This window comes from Macaca fascicularis, chromosome 15, assembly GCF_037993035.2.
Source record: "Macaca fascicularis isolate 582-1 chromosome 15, T2T-MFA8v1.1".
NCBI lineage: Eukaryota > Metazoa > Chordata > Mammalia > Primates > Cercopithecidae > Macaca > Macaca fascicularis.
Genome location: NC_088389.1, coordinates 40,054,067 through 40,068,797, shown reverse-complemented (window position 1 = coordinate 40,068,797; position 14,731 = coordinate 40,054,067). Strand labels below are relative to the sequence as shown.

At 39.1% G+C, this 14,731-nt stretch overlaps 1 long non-coding RNA gene across 1 annotated transcript in view; it reads right to left on the bottom strand.

Moving 5' to 3' along the window:
• The window catches only part of LOC135967546 (uncharacterized), a 38,583-nt gene extending 25,969 nt beyond the window's left edge, over positions 1-12,614 (bottom strand). The window contains exon 1 of the long non-coding RNA XR_010581721.1: positions 12,518-12,614. This is a non-coding gene — a long non-coding RNA (uncharacterized lncRNA). The remainder of the gene's footprint in view (positions 1-12,517) is intronic.
• Positions 12,615-14,731: the final 2,117 nt, after the last annotated feature.

Genomic DNA, 14,731 nt, shown 5'->3' with positions numbered 1-14,731 from the left:
TCATTATGCAGCAAACTGTTCTTTGAAGTATCCTAGAAAGCTAATCTCCCACTATCTGGGGTCTGAGGGCATTTGGCAGTTTACAAACTCTCCACAGGCCCATTTATATATTGTTTCACTGAAGAAGTTTGGAGTGATTAATTCAGAAACTACTCAATAACCTTATCAACCTCCCCCCAGTATTGAAAGTCTTCTTAAGTAAATGGACTGCAAATTCAAGTTTTAGAGACACAGAACTTGCCTCTTTTTCCTTTAACTTGATCATTGGAATCATGGACACGAATAAAATAAAATTGGGGGCCAGGCATGGTGGTTCATGCCTGTAATCCCAGCACTTTTGGAGGCCAAGCTGGGAGGATCACATGAGGTCAGGAGTTCTAAACTACCCTGAACAACATGGCAAAATCCCATCTCTCCAAAAAAAAAATACAAAGAGCCAGGTGTGGTGGCATGTGCCTGTAGTCCCAGCTACTTAGGAGGCTGAACCAGGAGAATTGCTTGAGCCCAGGAGGCGGAGGTTGCAGTAATCTGGGATCACACCACTGCACTCCAACCTGGGTGACAGAGTGAGACTCCATGTCAAAAAATAAATAAAATAAAATAGTGTATGTAAGAAATCCTTCCTAAGCTCTGAATTGCTCCTCAAATATAATTATGATAATAATAACATTCCAGCATCTTAGACTTGTAAGAATCTGATTATGACTAATTATTAAGTGTCTACACATAAGAAGTAAAGAAAACATGGGCAATAATACTCTAGCCCTTAGCTTGATATATTGGTTTCAGTTTATTCCCTAATTTAATATTTTACGTTCTACTACCAAAAAACCGGGTGGTGATGGTAAATACTTTTTCCTTTTTCTTTTTTCTCCACTATCTTTTTCTTCCTTCCATCCTTTTGATCTCCTTTTTCTTTCTCATGGAGTTGAAATTGTTTTGTTAAAATCCAAAAAGGGGCAAAAAGAACAAAATAATTCAGTAATTTTTGGCTTGTAAAACATTTCACACTCATTTTTGTTCATGATCTAACTTATTCCCATCTCTCTAGCCTAATCTTCCACCATTTTCCTATGCAGGCTATTTGATTTGCAAGGATAGAAAGTGTTCCTGGTCTATCAAACATTACATTGTAATAGATCCCTCCCAAGCTCTGAACTTATATAGGCAGTAAACTTCATTTCAGGTTCCCTGAATCTCATTAATGGTTAGTTCAATGTGAAACGCAACGTCCAGAAGGAGACAGCATCTGCGGACCCATGTAAAATCTGAGAGAAGAGAAAAGGCAATGTCAATCCCCAGAGTGGGGAGAAATTGTGAGAAATTTATACTGTTTAGTAGGGCACACGCTCCCACCCACCTCCTATGACGAATGAGGATTGGAGCCGAGAATACCTGCTCCCCTACTGTTCTTCCCACGTCTGAAACCTGTCCCATGTCTCCCTTGGGGAAAACAAAGGAATCTGAGATTTTCATAGAGAGGATAGACAGACGAGAGTGAGAGAGCAAGAAAGCAGAGAGAGAGAGTATCAAAAGAAAGCAATAAGAAGAGACATAATAATCAAGACAGAGAAAAGCAGGCAGAGAGAAAGAGAAGAGATGAAAAGCCAGAAAGAAAAGAAAATTCAGAGGGAGGGAGGGAGAGAGAGAGAAGAAGGGTGAGGGAGAGAGATCACAATATAAAATAAAGAAAAATAGAAGCATTTAGATTTTGGGGAAAGATGATAAGTGCTAATGTGAAGGGTCAAGGAAAATAATACTGTGTCAAACTTGACATCAGATTAAATTAGAAAACTTGGGAGGAAATCATGGTAAAATTAAACCTAATGGAATAGAAAGAGGAGGAGAAGAGAGGGAGGCACCAGACAGATGGTGATCGGGGCAGAGGGCAATGAGGGATTGAGGGGAAAAAAGCTAACAAAGGCACAGCCATGAACTTAAAACTGGAGAAGAGAAGCTCCTGAAGTCTCTGGAAATGCTTGTGTCTGAGACCCGAGAAGCAGTGTAAAAAGAAAGTAAAGTCAGATACACACCCTGGAGGGTCTTGGGGCTTGGACAATGTGTTTAGCTGCATCATGGGGTAAGGAGAAAGGAGATCTGAACTCTGAGACTGGTCCTCTCATTTATGAACAGTGTGACCAGGGAAGGTTGATAAACACTGGAGATCTTTGTTTCTTTGTCTGTGAAAAGTGATGGAGAGCCTAGGTAGGCTGAAATGGTTTTGAAATCTTGCAGCCTAGGTGGAGCATCCAAGATGGGTGGAAACTCAGGATGGGAGGAAGCTCAGGTTTGTAGACAGCATGATAAACTTAGCCGTGATAAGAGCCCTCATGTCTGGAAAGCCCTCGCCAAAAAGGGCTTTGTAGTTGACACTGGAATAGTGGAAAGAAAGCTGGACTCTCTGCTTTGGTCTCTGCCAGAAACTAGCTAGTCCCTTGACTGGACTTTGCCTCTCTTTCCTCATGCATGCAATGTACATATGGGTTTCTGTGTAGGGGTGAGGAAATGGGAAGTAGATGAGTTGAACCAAATCTTAATAGACTATTCAAATGCCTCTAGGGAAAAGGCAGCTTGTAGAGAGGCCAGGTGGGAACTGAGGAGAACCAGGAGTGTCATGCCCTTCCTCAAAGAGGTGGTTTATCTGACTGTTCCCAATAATATAGGTTCATGAGAGTCAAACGATACGAGATCTTTTAATGTTTTCAAGAGAAGCTTGAATACCTGATTTGCATGCAAAATGCAATGGCTAAACAAACCCACAGTGAGGATTTCAACCTAACAGAATATGACTGGAGCCACCAGGTTGCAGCATGCAACATCGAGAATACATACTATTCGACATGGCTATTCCACGTTCTCAGATTCTGGGATTCTGTAATATAGGGAACAGTGAATTCTTAGGTAAGAAAATATAAGAAACAAAAGTAAATGATAGAGGGAGTGAAGGAGGAAGATGCTTAATGCCATTTTCTCTTCTAGCTTTGCTTTTGCTTCCATGTTTAACGGGTTTCATCCTCCCAATTTCAGTCCAAAGCTACTAGAAGCAGTGCCCCTTTAATGCCACTCACGTCCCCTTCTCTTCTATCCTTGTCTACGTCCTTTCCCTCCTACAGCCTCTCCCCATCCCATTTTTAAGTCCATCACTGTTTCTCATTCTATCCGTCTGCATTTTGTCCTTGTACCTCCAGACTCGAAGCCCTGGGGTGGCACCACCCCTGGTATCTGAAGGCAAGTGAATTCCTACTATATGAGAAGTTAAAAGTATTTCTGTAGTGGGGATATTTAATCATTTGAATCCTTGATAGGAATAGTTCTTTTTATGTCTTCCAGCAATAAATCCAGACTGTATCTTATCACCAATCACAGAAGAGAAGAGAATTAACCAGCTGAGAGTGTGACTAGAAATGAAACCCACAGAAAAGGGAGCGAAAAAGAGACCACTTTATCTATGTGCGCACAAAGCATGGTAACACGGAATCAGTGAGCAATGGGGAAGAGCACTCTTCTTGAGCACTCCTTCCTCATCAATCTGCAACACCTCTGAAAATGCTTGAGCTTTGTCCTTTTTCTGAAATCATCTTATTTTTGCCCCTTTATCATTCTTACCCTCCCTCCATGGAACTTTTTGATTATTACCATCTTCTTGCTGAGACAGATCTCCTTAATCACGTTTTCTTGTTTTCTCGCTTTCTCTAGCTTCTGCTTCCCTCTCAAAATGTTTTGTTGTTGTTTTTTGCTTCTCCACTAGATAGTACACTATGTACAGTCAGAGGAGTGTGTGCCTCATTCACCACTGTATCCTCTGTGTTTATGGTATGCATGACACATAGTGGGTACTCAGTATTCTGCCTAAACTTGTCTCACTATCATACATACACAGGCAGAATAGTACATTGATGATCTTCTCACCTTTCTCTCTCAGCTTATCAAGAATATACTGTGCTTCTAAAAATGCTATATCTAACATACATGGCTTTCCCTTTCTAAGCCCTTTAAGGGCAGATGCCAAGCCCTACATTTCCTCTACTACACTGGAACAGTTGTTAATTTGTAATGGAGACTCAGTTTTATACTAAATTTCCTGGGATTAAAATTGCTTGGATTCTAACCCAAGCTGTTAACCTCTCATCATCTATGTTTGCTTGACCAAGGTATTACAGCTCTCTGAAGTTCAGTTTTCCCTTCTTCAACATGAAAGCCTAGATAATTGATATGGTTTGGCTGTGTCTCCTCCCAAGTCTCATATTGAATTGTAGTTCCCATAACCCCCATGTGTCATGGGAGGGACCAGGTGGACGAAATTGAATCAAGGGGATGGTTTTCCCATGCTGTTCTCATGATGATGAGTGAGTCTCAGAAGATCTTATGGGTATATAAGCATCTGGCATTTCCCCTGCTGGCACTCATTCTCTCTTGCCTGCTGCTAAGTAAGATGTGCCTTTGCTCTTCCTTTGCCTTCCACCATGATTGTAAGGCCTTCCCAGCAATGTGGAACTGTGAATACATTAAACTTCTTTTTCTTTATAAATTACCCATTCTTGGGTGTGTCTTTATTAGCAGCATGAGAACAGACTGGTACTATGACCTTTCAAATCTATTTACATCTTCAGGTTTTTTTTTTTTTTTTTTTTTTTGAGACAGAGTCTTACTCTGTTACCCAGGCTGGAGTGAAGTGGTGTGATCTCAGCTTACTGTAACCTCCACCTCCCTGGTTCAAGCAATTCTCCTGTCTCAGCTTCCCGAGTAGCTGGAACTACAGGTACATGCCACCACGCCAGGCTAATTTTTGCATTTTTAGTAGAGGTGAGGCTTTTACCATATTGGTCAGGCTGGTCTGGAACTCATGACTTCTGGTGATCCACCCGCCTTGGTGGGTGCTGGGATTACAGGCCTGAGCCACCCAGCCCAGCCCAGGTTTTCTAATTCTATTTGAATAAGTTTTAGTCTGAACTCCAGATAATTCCTTCTAAGAAAGCTAAAAGAACATATGGCTCTGCTCCATTGTTCAAAAGTGCATTGTTCTTAGGACCAGAAAGAGAAAACAAGCTTAAATGCAATGCACTATTAAGTCATGACATAACAGCAGTACCTCACATAAATATCCTACTGGGAAGAAATGCTGCCATAAGCAGCAGAGAAGGTGAAACTGTGGAGGGATGTAGGAGCTGAGAAGACATCAGAAACCAAATCTACGGCCTCTCTCGAATCATGTTCCTATTGTGGCATTCCGTCTTAAAGTGAAACCTTGAACAACAAACCTTGACAATTTTCTTTGGGATCAGACACTTTAGGATTGGACAAGAGCAGCTTCAGATGAGAAAGTATGAGTCCAAATTGGAGAAGAATTAAAAGTAAGTTATTTCGATATGGGCAACATAAAGTAAACTTTGTTGAAAAGGAGATTACAAGTTGGAGTTTCAACCTCCATCACCCAACACAAGAGTAAAAACCCTGCCTCCCTCCTTATCTGCACTTTTGTAAAACTCTTTTTCTTTTCCATACGTACATTTCTCTTTCTATTTTTCTTGTTTTCCTCTCCTCCTGTCTTGCAGAGACTTCAGCATGTTTATTTCTAATACTTGAAAAAAATGAATTTTTTTCAGATGCATATTCTCCTTTACTGTCAACACACTTAAAAGAATGTGTTCAGTACATCAAAGATACCAACTAATTTCAGAAAAAGATAATACAAAGTAGACAAATGCATCTTTCCAGATATGTTTTTCTTCTCTGATTAGAAAAAAAAATGCATATAAGTATGCAATGATGCATTTCAAACCCTACATCTCCTCAGTTATTTTTTCTTTCCCCAGTCAATATTATCTATTTTCAAAGTGACACTTCTTGTGATAGCAAGAAATCAAAATCCACTCAAATGGGTAAAAAGGTAGTTTTGCTATGGTCACACAATGGATTATTATATATCAACTAAAGCAAACAATAAACAATAAATAATATGCACTGCTTTGACTTATAAACTGCAAAATTTAATGAGATTTTACTCTGGTTTTTCCATCCTGCCCCAACTTTCCATTCCACCATAGCACTCAGCAGATCCTGTGAGAAAAATCAGCCTAGCATTTGGGGCACTTCTAGATTCTGTTCCCTCATGCTAACCCATGTGACTGTAAAAAGTTCCACTGCTTTTTTTTTTTTTTTTTTTTTTCCTATACTTAGAAAGGTCTCTCTGCCTACTGCAAGCTTTATGCCCAGCCTGTGCATAGACTCAAAAAATGTCCTCAGTGAACAATGCAGCAAGTCTACTCACTTAAGAAGAGCTCTTTTCTGTTTGGATTTTAGTTCTTCCATACTCCTTACCTAAACACATTTCTGATCACTTTTTAAAAATATATTACTTTTGTAGCATTTGTCTCCCACACCCAAGTGGTTCCAGCAAGAACAATAGTTTGCTGCTACTTTCTACTCCTTAACCAGAAGTAGAAGTATTATCAGGTTTGAGTTTCAGTTCTTCCACTTACTAGCTCTATAAACTTGGGCAAAAATCTATGAACCTCAGTTCCTCATCTTGAAAACTGAGATGGTGAGCACACCTCCTCCACAGGGCTAGTAGGAAGTTCAGTGCAATACTGTATGCAATAGCTTCTCAATGATGGCTGGCATATGATAATAATTTTTTAAAATGTCATCTATAGACTTATTGAGACAACCTAAAAACTTATTATACAACCGAAAAACTCTAGAAGTTTAGGAGCCTGCTCTAAAGTGAGAGCACAAAATTGCAAACATCAAATACAGAATAATAATATACAGTTAGAAAAAAAAAAAAGAACTCATAATCAACTCAAATTTTTAGAGTCTCCAAATCGAGAAAACAATGTAAATCTGTTTTACAAAATAATTAACTTTCTGACATACTTCTGTAATAACTTTTTCTTATTTTTTTCTTTTGACTTCATTTGATCATGTCTTTTTATGACAATGCTATTATAATATTCTCTAAAGACAGAATAAAAGTAATTTGATCTTTTCTCCAATAATGTTGCTTACAACTTATTTTTCATTAAAGATAGTTGAGAGAAATGCCTTTGGGAACTTTCACTAATTATTGTAATAGCATGTAAATTTTGTTAAGATTGTGGTCAAATTTGTGCAAATCTTTAGAAAGTTTTTTCATATATGAGCTATGAAATTTAAAAGAATTTTAGATTGCTTTTTAAAGAACTTAATCTATATCTTTTGAGTTTACAACATTAAGAACATTCCTGAAAGCCATTTCTACACTAGAATGACTAGAGATAACTTATATATGTACAAAAGTGTCTCTAAACCATGTAAATGTATTTTACTTAAAGCCAATCACTGTGTATCCCCAACTCAACTTCCCATTATCCAGATTCCAGAAATGTTCATGCTACACGTCATCATCTGTCTTAGTCTGCTTGGGTTGCTATAACAAAAATATTGTAAGCTGGGTGGTCTATAATCAACAGATTTTATATATATATAAATAGATATATATAATTCCAGAAGCTGGGAAGTCCAAGATCAAGGCACCAACAAATGTGGTGTCTAGAAGCAGCCTGTTCCCCCTAGATGGCACCTTCTAGCTGACTCCTCATATGGTGAAAATGACAAGGCAGCTCTCTGAAGCCTCTTTTATAAGGGTTTTACCCTCATGACCTCATCGCCTCCCAAAGGCCCCACCTCCTAATGCCATCACCTTGTGGGTTAGGATTTCAACATGTGGATTTTGAAAGGACACAAATATTCAGACCAGAGCACCAGCCAACATGAGAGGATACCTTACATAATGAAAGTCAGAGTGGAAAGGGCTCTTTGAAACAACTATTGTTACATTTTACTCTTGAAAATTTTACAGTGAAATATATGACCATGTGAAAAATGCACAGAGCCTTAGCTGAACTCATGCAAGAGTGCAGCACTGAAATTTAAGCTTCGGGAGCTTCTCAGTGAACCCACTTTGCTTAGCCACTGTCATTCATGACATTTTCTTCCCTGAGGGAAGCAAACAGATCTTCTCACGCCTGCTTCACCCAACCTATTCAGACCCTGCCAGCTTCTGGTTTTTTTTTTTTTTTTTTTTTGCTCTGCTGTTTGTACTGCTGCAGTATTTTCTGACGTGTGTTTCCTGAAACACTAGTCTCTAGATCTGTATTGTCCAATGTGATAGTAACTAGCCACATGTGGCTATTTAAACTTACATCGGAAATTAATTTGAATAAAATTTAAACTAGTTTTTTAGTTGTGCTAGCCAATTTTCATGGGTCTAGTAGCCACATGTGGCTGGTGATCATTATGTAAGTTAGAGCAGATATAGAACATACTTATCACCACGGAAATTGGGAAGTTCTATAGGACAGTGCCACTCTAGATACATCCAGCAAATATGAGTTCCAATATTGGTACTGCATTGGGAGGTACTGCATTCAATATATTCCTGTGATATTAAAACATGAAAAAAACCCATGTAAGTCAGCTTTTCCTAAAGCTACTGAATGATTGGATTCTTCTTACCCTCTGTCACCCAGGCTGGAGTGCAGTGGCATGATCTCAGCTTGCTGCAACCTCCGCCTCCCAGATTCAAGTGATTCTTCTGCCTCAGCCTCCTGAGTAGCTGGGACTACAGGCGCCCACCACCATGCCCGGCTAATATTTGTATTTTTAGTAGAGATGGGGTTTCACCATATTGGCCAGACTGGTCTTGAACTCCTGACCTCATGATCCGCCCACCTCGGGCTCCCAAAGTGCTGGGATTACAGGTGTGAGCCACCACGCCCAGCCCTTCTCACCTTCTTTTGTATTTTTATTTTTGTTTCGCTTCTTTGTCATACTGCCTACTGCCTTGCCTCGCAACATGAACATAAACATAAATGAAAGGAAATCTGTTAAATGACTTCCTGGAATAAAACTGTTTACATTCATTATATCATGTAGTCCTCAACATAATTCTATATAGATAAGGTAATACTTGTTTTTTACACAAGAGGAAATAGGGTTTTCTGAGTTAAGAAACTTGCTTAAGTTCACACAACAAATAAGCAACAGAACTGGAACCTGCCCCCTGCGTCCTTGGCAACTCCCTACTCTTCTTTCTTTCGTGATTGACTAAGTCTTAGTGTGGATACTGTTGTAGGCCATACAATCAATCTGGTGGGTGGCATCTATGTTTTGGAGCGGCCTCACGGAGCCCCAAACCAGGTCTTGATGGTTTTCTTGGTGGTGGTGGTGGTGGTAGGGTAGACAGGAGGAAAAGAGGTAGTTTTGGAACAAATTTAATGTTACTAACACATTCTTACTCTTTTTAAATGTTTTACAATTTATAAAGTATGTGTGCTTCCAGATGTAATAGCATTGGATCCAATTTTATGCAGTAAAGTTTAGAAACTATTATATTACCACTCTGTAGCCTCATATCATAGGAAGTGTCCCTGAACAGGTTGAAACATATAAAGGAGAAACCTAAGAATAGCAATGCAATTATGTGCTTTAAAAAGAAAATTTTAAAATTCTAAATGAGTAGTCTGAAAACTTGGAATTGGTCTTGTCATACCAATGATTCTTTGGTTACCCACTCAGAGACAGTGTGGGATGGAATAAAGCGTGTGATTTACCCCTAGGATTGTTGCAATCATGGCCATCTCTTTGTCTTGATGTTTCTTATCAGGACCTGTAAGAAATCCTGGACCCAAAGGGAGAATTATAAAAAATAGATGGTTGGATGGCAATATTTCTCAGGTTTTGTTCACAGAGAAAAATAGTGAAATTACAAGTACATATGATTAAAAGCCTAAAGACCAGATTATGTTCTGCATCTAAAATATTCTAGTCAATAAAATTAGTCCAACTTGTTAAAAATTTCTGTTATTTAACAAATAACCTCTTTCTCTCTCACACACACATACACACACACACACACACAGATATTCTTGTCCTTCAGGCTTGAATGTTTATCCCTGGAGAGTGAAGGGGAATGGTATGTACTATGAGGAGTAAAGAACTATATAAATGTGATAAATCTTTACTATTGGTATTCCCTTTCCTTCTTCTCTTTTTCTCTTTGGCACTAGAACTCAAATCAACACTGTCAGGAAGGCGGATTGCCTATGGGCAAAAAGCCCTGGTTACATGGAGTTTTAGCATGACCTGTATTTGACACAACTTGCCTTGGGCAATAAGTTTGGCGATGACCAATGCAGTATGTCTCTTCAAGCCCATAAGGAGATTTTTTTTTTTTTGAAAGATGGAAATTGCTCCTTTTGTACCATCTGCCTACACTGGAGCAGTTTTGTTATTTGCAAGGTTATTTATCTAGGGAAATATGAAATTGCCAAAAAAAAAAAAAATGTGGCACTGTCAGATTGAGAGTGAAAGGACTCTGTGTGTGTGTGTGTGTGTGTGTGTGGTGAGAGTACGTGTGTATGTGCTTTTACAAGAGGAGACATTGTGATTCCTTTGTTCTAAAGGGCAGTTCTCCTTAGAAGTGGCCAATCAGTCATTGTCACTGGGCAAGGAGAAGGTGGGGGAGGTGGTGGTGTGATGGGGACATGCCAAGTTTGCCCAGAATACTCATTGCACAGGACGATCCCCACAGCTGTTGTGCACCCAATGTAAATATGGACAGCCCCATTCATCACAGGGCTCCCTTCTGTAGCACACATCCAAAGTACAGCAATGATTTAGTGCCTGCAGCTGGAATTACACTACGTTTCTCCAAAACAGTGGCGTTTAAAAATTAGGAGGTGGAAACGGAGAGGAGGCAGGGGTTAGAGGGAGGGAAGAACTAATCTCAGGTTTCTGAGAAGAGGGGAGAAGAGCAACAAGGGTGAGCACTCCAGTGGACCACTCCTTTACTTTACCTTCAGTTTTCTTCTCAAATTCATTGGCTTTTTTGTAACTCAAGCTCAGACTTTGGAACCAAACTTACCTCTGCCTCACTGTTTGCTGTAGCCCTAATGACATGTGCACTGTGGGACTCAAGACTTCCTCTTTATAAGATGTTGATCCAAATCTTTTGGAAACTTCTCTGAGGACAATGTACAAACCCAGCAGGACAAGAAAACAAATAGCTCAATTTTTTTCTAGATATGCGTATTTATCATTCATTCATTCATTTAACAAGTAGCTTGTGGCATCTACCCCATGTGAGGTTCTCTGCAGATTACTACAGGTACAGTACAAAAACAAAAACAATATTAAACATGTTCATGAGGCACTTATATGTTAGTATAGGCAACAGACTCACAACTTAAAATATGAGTTTTTTGAGGCCTGGCACATGTAATAGATGCTCCATAATTGCTGAATGTCAGAAGAGAGAATGCTACCAAGTTTTGTAAAAAATATACATTTTTTTTTCTTTGCACATGTCATAAACCTTTTTTAGAAGAGGTTATTTAAATGGAGATGGAATGAATACTATTTCAGGTTCCCCAGAGAAAATGAGTTCATAAGAGATTTGGAAAGGTTTTCAAGCAGGTGGCAGCACAATCAAAGTTGTTCATTAGAAAAACAAGTAGACCGCAGATGTAGTGGGTGGACTAGAGAAAGGAAAGGGTAGGAGATGCAATTCTCTAGCTCATTTGGATAGCCTGAACAAGAGATAGTGAGTACCTGCACTAGAGGTGTGGCAACAGGAAATGAGAAGGTGAGGCATTCTAGCACCGAATCAAAGATATAACTTATAGAACTTTGTATTATTTTTAATGTGAAGTTACTATCTCTGAGTTCCAAACTGACCTTCTATTCTTTTTTTTTAATGCTCTGATTGGACTTCTAAAAATACACATGTTTTCTGATACCTGACTTTCTAAAAGTTTTTGCCACCAAAGACCCCTAGAAGACAAGAAGGGACTTACTCATTCTTACTTTGATTTTCATTCTTGATGGAAACGATCTAGAGATGATGCTTTACGTGGGCAGCCCACTTTGGTTCCAGATTCCATCTTTTATTTATTTTATTTTATTTTTTGAGATGGAGTCTCTCTGTCACCTAGGCTGGAGTGCAGTGGCATGATCTTGGCTCACTGCAGCCTCCGCCTCCTGGGTTCAAGCAATTCTCCTGCCTCAGCCTCCCAAGTAGTTTGGACTACTGGCATGCACCACCACACCTGGCTAATTTTTGTACTTTTTTAGTAGAGACAGGGTTTCACCATGTTGGCCAGGCTGCTCTCAAACTCATGACCTAAAGAGATCCACCTGCCTCAGCCTCCCAAAGTGCTGAGATTAGAGGCCTGAGCCACTGTGCCCAACCCCGATTCCAGTTTCTTTTAACATTCACATTGCATGCTCTCAAAGGTACCAATGTGAGGTGGCCAGTTGCTCCCTTCTCAGTGATCAGAGCCCCAACTTTGTGGAGCATCTTCTCTGACATTCTAGGTTATGATAACTGCTAACTCTTCTCCTTGTTCTTCCAATTCTGGGAATAATAGATGATTCCTAAAGTCATTTAATCTGTTCTCCAACACCCTCCTTCCTCTCCAGCTCTCCAACACTTGCATGACCAATTCCCCATATTAAAAATGTCTCTTAAAAATACCTGGTGTGGCATCTGTTTTCCTGTCATGAACACTGACCAATGCAAAGTCATTAATTATTCCAAGTCTGGTCCGGGGACTTCTGTAACATGCAGGCTGTTATGAAGATAACAAAGAAAACAAGGGTGAGCAACGAATTTGATTTGAACACAGTGCTTATGATGGGCAGATAAAAATATGGCTCTGAAATTGAAGAGAGGTATTATAGTTTGGAGGGTACAATATAGAAATGATAAATATATAATAAAACAATAGCCGAAACTTTAGAATAAAGGAAGACGCTCTGAAAGACACATGCTACTTTAACAGTGTCACAGAAAAGTAAAGCAAATACTGAAACCGCCTCAAATAGTGTAGCGTGTTGCCTTTTTCATCTTTGATTTAGTTAGGACTAGCAGCATTACGATGTGGAATTGTGTGAAATGTGCCCTCTATATTACAGGGTGTGTCTCGAAGGCTTCTAACACTATATAAAATTAAAATTAAGCCTTCATGCAACCCTTTTCTCATGTTATTTAGTCCTTCCTGCGTCCTAGAAGGGAAAGTTTTCTCTGTGTTACAATCTCCATGTATAGGTTGATTTGCATTTTCTTATCAACTACAAGAGCTGAAAATCCAAATTAGCCTATGTTTATTCAAATCCAAATGATATATGTGTCTGGTACAGCAAATAAATCAATATTTCAGAATGAATTATTTGCATTTTAAAAGACTTTAGATGAAATATATAAGTATGTAGGGTAGGATAGATTATGGAGAGCCTTAAAAGCGAATCCAAGAGTGTTGGACTCTCAAAAGCCTTTGGATTGTATATCAGGTGCCCCATTCTGGAAAAAATAATCTGGCGATGAGGATCTATCTGATTGTGTAGAGGAGGAAAAAATTTAGAGAACCATTCTGAAGTAGTTGTGCACACTGGCAGATATTTGGGAGACTGTCGTAGTAATCTCTAAATTAGGATTATACAAATAGATATTGAAATTAAGCAAATGGTAAGAAAATTTGAAAAAAAAGTATTAGAATAGCTAAGTGAAAAACTTTCTACAGCAAATTAAAAGAGATAAATAGGTCAAGCATAACTTGAAGGTTTTAATGCTGGCTAACTAGAAAGAAAAAAAAGTAAAATTTGCCTTTCACTAAGTCTAGAACTGGTTTGTTGAGAAGCAGATTTTGTCAGAAATAGAAATTGAGTTCAGGCTTGCAGATGTATTTTGAGTTGATAAGCTGATAGGGATGAATCACAGTGGCAAAGTTCAATCAGCTATTGGAGATGCATAAATCTATTTGTTTTTCAGGAAGAAATAAATGGATTTGTTCAAAACCCTTGTTAAAGAGGACTAGTGAGGATGTGTGCAATTTCTCCAATATTCCCACTTAGTATTAAGATTAAAGGAGAGGGAGAGGGAAAGCGAGAGATCTCACTTTTAGTACTTCAAGAAATTTGTTGTTTCAAATATTTTTTTACCCCTAAGTAAATTCCATGAGAAATTTTTTTTTGTTATAAGAGACCAGAGCAGAGCAGTTCTGATTGATGTGGGAAAAGAGGACCCTTGAAACCCCTTTCTGCACAGTGTCCTTTTGCAACCTATCACTTGTTACTGCAAGGTAGCTTCTGAGGCTTTGCTGTGGAACCTAAGTCTTCCCAGAACCACTGAGGTAAGCCTAGTTTTATACAAAAGATATCAAAGACCAGGGACATGAAGTCACTTCCAGTCATCTCAGTGGAGCTATAACAAAATCCAGGGGATATCCAACACTTTCTGACTCCAGTGCCATCACTTCCTATTCCCCAGGATGCACTGAGTTCTGCAAAACTATAATTTTCTGTGCCAGGTGTGTGCTGTACAAAGAACATGATACCTTCTACTCACAAAACACTGTTTGGACCACTGTAAGCCAGTTTTGTTCCAAGAACCATCTCCTTGCCAAGATTTCAATCAATGCCACGTGTTGCCTAAAATAGTAATAATAGCTTAAGCCTTACTGGTAGGGTTGCTTCTCTGGAAAGAATTTCATTTGTGTTAAATGACTAATGAAGGTTATCTGGAAAGACTGTCTGGGTGACTATTAGATAGATGTTTCCCCATGCAGTGGTGGAGCCGAAACAGCAGCGTAGAGTAATGGAAAGTACACTGAACTAGAAGCTGCAAGACCTGGATCCAATCCCAGCTCTCCCTTTACCATATAAAGAACTTAAAAATAATTAGCTCTCATGT